Here is a 5582-nt window from a genome sequence, read left to right on the forward strand (position 1 = left end):
CTCTCCCTCCTCTCTCCCCCTCCTCTCCCTCTCCTCTCCCCCCCCCCTCTCCCTCTCTGTCCCCCCTCCCTCTCCCTCTCCTTTCTCTCCCTTTCCTCTCTCTCCCCCTCTTCCCTCTCTCTCTCTCTCTCTCTGTCCCCCTCCCTCTCCACCCCTCTCTCCCCCTCCTCCCTCTCCCTCTCCTCTCTCCCTTTTCTCTCTCCCCCCTCTCTCCTCCCCCCTCTCCCCCCTCCCTCTCCTCTCTCTCCCTTTCCTCTCTCTCCCCCCCTCTATCCCTCTCTCTCCCTCTCCTCTCTGTCCCCCCTCCCTCTCTCTCCCTCCTCTCTCCACCCCTCTCTCCCCCCTCCTCTCCCTCTCCTCTCCCTCTCCCCTCTCTCCCTCTCTCTCCCCCTCCCTTTCCCTCTCCCTCTCCTCTCTCTCCCTTTTCTCTCTCCCCCTCTCTCCCCCTCCCTCTCCCTCTCCTCTCCCTTTTCTCTCTCCCTCTCCACTCTCCCCCCCTCTATCCCTCTCTCTCCCTCTCCTCTCTGTCCCCCCTCCCTCTCTCTCCCTCCTCTCTCCCCCCTCCTCTCCCTCTCCTCTCTCTCTCCCCCCTCTCTCCCTCTCTGTCCCCCCTCCCTCTCCCTCTCCTCTCTCTCCCTTTTCTCTCTCCCTTTCCTCTCTCTCCCCCCCTCTATCCCTCTCTCTCTCCCTCTCCTCTCTCTCTGTCCCCCTCCCTCTCTCTCCCTCCTCTCTCCACCCCTCTCTCCCCCCTCCTCTCCCTCTCCCCCTCTCTCCCTCTCTCTCCCCCCTCCCTCTCCTCTCTCTCCCTTTTCTCTCTCCCCCCTCTCTCCCCCTCCCTCTCCCTCTCCTCTCTCTCCCTTTTCTCTCTCCCTCTCCTATCTCTCCCCCCCTCTATCCCTCTCTCTCCCTCTCCTCTCTGTCCCCCCTCCCTCTCTCTCCCTCCTCTCTCCACCCCTCTCCCCCCTCCTCTCCCTCTCCTCTCTCTCTCCCCCCTCTCTCCCCCACTCCCTCTCCCTCTCCTCTCTCTCCCCCTCCCTCCCTCTCTCTCCCCCATCTCTCTCTCTCCTCTCTCTCTCCTTCTCCCTCTCTTTCTCTCTCTCTGCCCCCTGCCTCCTGCCAGTGGAGAGAGCCCCAAGCCGGGTAAGTCAGGGCACAGGTGCGGGCCATGTGCACAGGCCCAGGTGGGGAGCTCTGAGCCTGTGGGCCTCAGGAGACCCCTCCCCACTGCACACCTCTCCCAGCCTCTGTCTGTCCAGCTTCTGCAACCCTGAGGGTCACGAAGGGACGAGTGCTCACCGTGGTCCTGTTCCGTCCCCTCCTGATGGAGACGGTGTGAGCCAGCCCTCCACACTGTCACCCCAGCGACTCGGGAGGCTGAGGCGGGAGGAGGGCACGTGCAGGGCTGGCCCGGGCTCCTCAGCAAGCTTCTGTCTCAAAGCCAAATAGAAGGGGCTGGGTGTGGCCGGGGGTGGTGCAGCCCAGGGTCGCTGAGGTTCCAGAGGCGCGGGGCTTCAAGGGGTGGGGACTCCCTGCTCCACACTGTTCCCTGGAGGGTCTCGTGCAAGTGGCGAGCGTCGGATCCAGGGAACGTGATGCGGTCCCCAGGTGTGCGTGACCGCCCTGCTGTCTTGCGCCCACTCTAGTCTCCCAGTGGGCGCGTGAAAGAGTGAAACAGGCGACGTTGACGTCCACCGTATGTTTTATTTAACACGACGAATCCCGACGGTGGTCTCTCAACCTGTCTTCAAGGAGCTTCAGCGCCCACCTTTGGGTTTCTTCCCTCTGTGAGGTCTCCTGGGTCCCGGGGCTCTGCTCCCCAATGCCCTGGGCAGGCCGTGGGCAGGCGTGGGCAGGCCGTGGGCAGGCCATGGGCAGGGCATAGGCAGGCTGTGGGCAGGCGTGGGCTGGCCGTAGGCAGGGCGTGGGCAGATGTGGGCAGGCTGTGGGCAGGCGTGGGCAGGGCATGGGCAGGCTGTGGGCAGGCGTGGGCAGGGTGTGGGCTGGCATGGGCAGGGTGTGGGCAGCTGTGGGCAGGCTGTGGGCAGGGTGTGGGCAGCCGTGGGCAGGCTTGGCCAGGCATGGGCAGGCGGTAGGCTGGCCATGGGCAGGTGTGGGCAGGCGTGGGCTGGCCATGGGCAGGGCATGGGCAGGCTGTGGGCAGGCGTGGGCCCGAGGTGTGCTGGACACAGCAGGGAGCCAGGAAACACCCAAGCCCCGGGACGGGGACTGGAGAGACCCCGTGCAGTTCTGCTCCTGGTTTGTGTCCTTGGCACAATGTCCACGGGAGCAGCTGACCCCTCGCTCATGCACCTGTGGACCTGGAGAGCTCTCAGGAGGCCCTCAACCCGCTGCCACAGGGGACATCTTCACAGGGCCATCGTGAGTCCCCAGGGCCTGTCCCTGGGAAGCCTTCCTGGCCGGACGCTGGGAGCTCTGAGGAGCTGGGGGCCCAGGGCCTCCCTCTTTGTTTTATTTTGAGACAGGGTCTCGCCGAGTTGCCCAGGCCAGTCTTGAACTTGATGTCCTGCCCCAGCCTCCTGGGTAGCTGGGATGGTGGCCGTGGCCACCCTGGGCCCACCAGGCGGCCTGGTTGGTTTTGGTTGTGGGTGGACACAGCAACTTTATCTACCTTCACGTGGTGCTGAGCGTCGAACCCAGGGCCTCACCTGTGCAGGGCAAGAGCTCTTCCCCAGAGCCCAGCCCCGGGCCCCAGGTGGCCTTGTAGGGACATCAGGCAGGGAATCGGCCCACCCTGGTCCAGCGTGAGCGCCTCTTGACCGATGCCCTCCGTGGCCAACGCCTTGTTTCCCCACGTGGACGCGCTGAGGTCGCGCTGCACAGGAAACTTGGTGGGCACTGTCCAGCCTGCCGTGAGGACCTCGGAGCTGACCCTGGAGCCGGTGCCGGCCGCTGTGGACCTGTCTGCCTTGTGCTCACACAGCCACCTGGGGAGCCGGGGACAGGGTGGTCCTGGGGGCGAAGGCTGAGCCCATGTCTGGGGCCATGTGTGGTGTCACCACTGGGAGAGCTCCTGGCCTGGAGGGGGTCGAGACCAGGGCTGCTGCTCAGCTCCCGCGGGGCCCAGGACCACCCCAGAGGACAAGCCCGCGATGTCCGCGGTGCTGAGGGCCGTCGTTGAGCTGAGAAGGCTCACAGCAGTGCTGTCCCCCGCTCCTCAGTGTGACGTCCCTGCACCCTCCCAGCAAGCCTGGGAAGCCATCTACGACGAGGAAGCAGGCTCAGGAGGTTCAGTGGCTTGGCCACCGTCACACGGCTGGCGAGGCGCCACTGGCCCGGGCCCCCGACATTGCGTCTTGCGTCTTCCGCTTCAGTAACCCCTGTGTCCACCCTTCTGTCCCGTGGTGTCTGCTGGGTCTGTCTGCGTGGCGCGGCTGGGGCTCCACCGCAGAGCCACGTCCAGGCCCACGCAGGCTGCCACCTTCAATAGAGTGCAGCCGTGCCCAGCCCTCGCGGGGCAGCAGTGCCAGGCCCTCGCAGGGCACAGGCCGCGCTGCAGATGTTGGAGGCAACCCCGCCTGTGCTCTTGTGCATGTGGAGGCCCCGGGATGTGAGAGCTGCTGGGGGCCACCCAGGGTCCTGGGTCCCCGTCCCCACGCCGTGCCTGCCCACGAGCTCAGCCCTGGAGGCCCGACTTTCCGATGGAAGCTGGAGCGGCACGGCCGGCCCCCGGCCGTAGCAGGAGACGCGGGAGAGGCCCTGACCCTGTCTCCTCCCCACAGACGGCGTCCCCCTCGCCCCCCGAGAGTCTGGTGGAGGAGGAGCGACCCAGTGGCCCTGGTGGCAGCGGGAAGCAGAGAACCGAAGACAAGGACCTGTCGGGACCTTATGTGAGTGGGGGCAGGCAGAGGACTGGGGTGGGCACGCACTGCCCAGATGGTGCCTGGCCAGGCCCCCGGGTGCCCAGCTCTGCCCACTGCCCTCACTCCACAGCCTTCCACAGCTCCCTGATGGTCACCGGATGGGGCCAGTCAGGACAGCCCCCATGCTGCCAGCCCTGACCAGTGGCTCTACCTCCATAGCCTCTGGACCATGCAGCCACGTCCCTGCCCCTGGCACCTGCGCCTGCTCCCTAGACGCCTTTGGGAAACCATCTCTCCTTCAGACCTCGGGTGTCCTAGTGGCCTCCGCGGCCCCCCTGGGACCTGGGACCCTGCTGTGAGCTTGCCCAGACCCGTGGCCTCCAGCTCCCTGCCAGGGCCGCCAGCCTCCTCCCTCTGCAGGGCGTGGTCTGCTCCCTCACGTCCCCTCCCCACATCCCCGTCCCTGTTACTGCTCCTTGATTTAAAGAAGGAGGCAGCCATGGGAGTGACTCAGTCACAGGGTGACGCCTGGCCCGAGGTGGCCCTGGGCACGGGAGGTCAGAGGAGGCCCAGCTGCCAGCAGATCTGGCCTCCAGGCCACAGGTTGCACCTGGGGTCCTCCTGGGTGTCCACAAGTCGCCCAGCGGCAGCCCCGGGGGTCTGAGCCACCCGCCCCAGTGTGCAGGACGGGGGAGATGTGGGCAGCCTGGGGCGGGCAGGGCCGCGGCCAGGAGGGTGACACAGCTGGCCACACGGCCTGCCTGGAGAGAGCCGGGAAGGGCACGGGCCTGAGGCCGAGAGGCTGCGACCTCAGGGCGCTGCCACCTTCCCTCTGCCCTGGCATGTGGGCCGGGTGGCCTAGACAGGGCCATCGCAACTGGCGTGCCATCTTGGGAGAGATCAGGGGCGTGGAGGCAGGGGCGTGACCAGAATGACTCCCCCCCCAGGAGAGCGACGAGGACAGGAGTGACTACAACCTGGTGGTGGACGAGGTGGGTCCTGGTCCCCTCTGTGGGATGGGGACAGAGCTCTCAGGTGGCGGCCACGTGGCCTCGAGCCCGGGCTCCTGTGGTTTGGGAAGGGACGCCGTCTCCCTGGCCCCTTCTGTCTGTGGGAAAGGCAGGCGGCAACCCACCTCGGTGACCCCGAGGCACAGGTGGCTTTGCGAGGTGCATGTGGACCCAGAGCAGTAGGGGGACTCCCATTTCACCTCAGCTTCTCCCCAACCCAGGACCAGCCCTCAGAGCCCCCCAGTCCAGCTACCACCCCCTGTGGAAAGGCACCCATCTGTGTCCCTGCCCGTCGGGATCTCGTGGACAGTCCGGCCTCCTTGGCCTCTAGTCTTGGCTCACCGCTCCCTAGACCCAAGGAACTTGTCTTGGTAAGGGGGGGGGGGTTGAAACTCACTTTATTTGTCCGGGGGGGGGGCTGGAAACAGACATGGTACAATGAGAAATGAGCTGGGCTGATACCAACCGCTTCCTCATGATTCTTTTATCCCCCAATCTTTCCTGCAAAGATTCACTTTGTTGAGCCTCAGTAAATGTTAAAAAAGCAGCTTTGTAACTAAGCTTGGAAAATAAATATCTAGAACAACTCTGCACCTTACCTGGAAACCAGGTGTCCCTCAATAAACAGTACCTCCCACAGAGGTAGGTGCAGGGAAAGGGCCCGCGAAGGACGGGCGGCTAGCTGGGCTGGTCAGAGTGCCAGGGTCCTCCGAGGCCTTTAGAGCCCACCAGCCCCAACCCGAGGTGTCCC

General features: G+C 65.5%; 2 long non-coding RNA genes across 2 annotated transcripts; both read left to right on the forward strand.

Annotated features, from left to right (window-relative positions):
• Nucleotides 1-1118: 1118 nt before the first annotated feature.
• On the forward strand, nucleotides 1119-5208 carry LOC308640004. The gene is made up of 4 exons (XR_014020150.1): nucleotides 1119-1140; nucleotides 3741-3848; nucleotides 4769-4813; nucleotides 5053-5208. It is a non-coding gene; the product is annotated as an uncharacterized lncRNA (long non-coding RNA).
• On the forward strand, nucleotides 1489-3734 carry LOC308640005. Its single transcript, XR_014020151.1, has 3 exons — nucleotides 1489-1843; nucleotides 1961-1993; nucleotides 2067-3734. It is a non-coding gene; the product is annotated as an uncharacterized lncRNA (long non-coding RNA).
• Nucleotides 5209-5582: the final 374 nt, after the last annotated feature.

This window comes from Spermophilus citellus (genome assembly GCF_964194105.1).
Source record: "Spermophilus citellus genome assembly, contig: SCAFFOLD_362, whole genome shotgun sequence".
Lineage (NCBI taxonomy): Eukaryota > Metazoa > Chordata > Mammalia > Rodentia > Sciuridae > Spermophilus > Spermophilus citellus.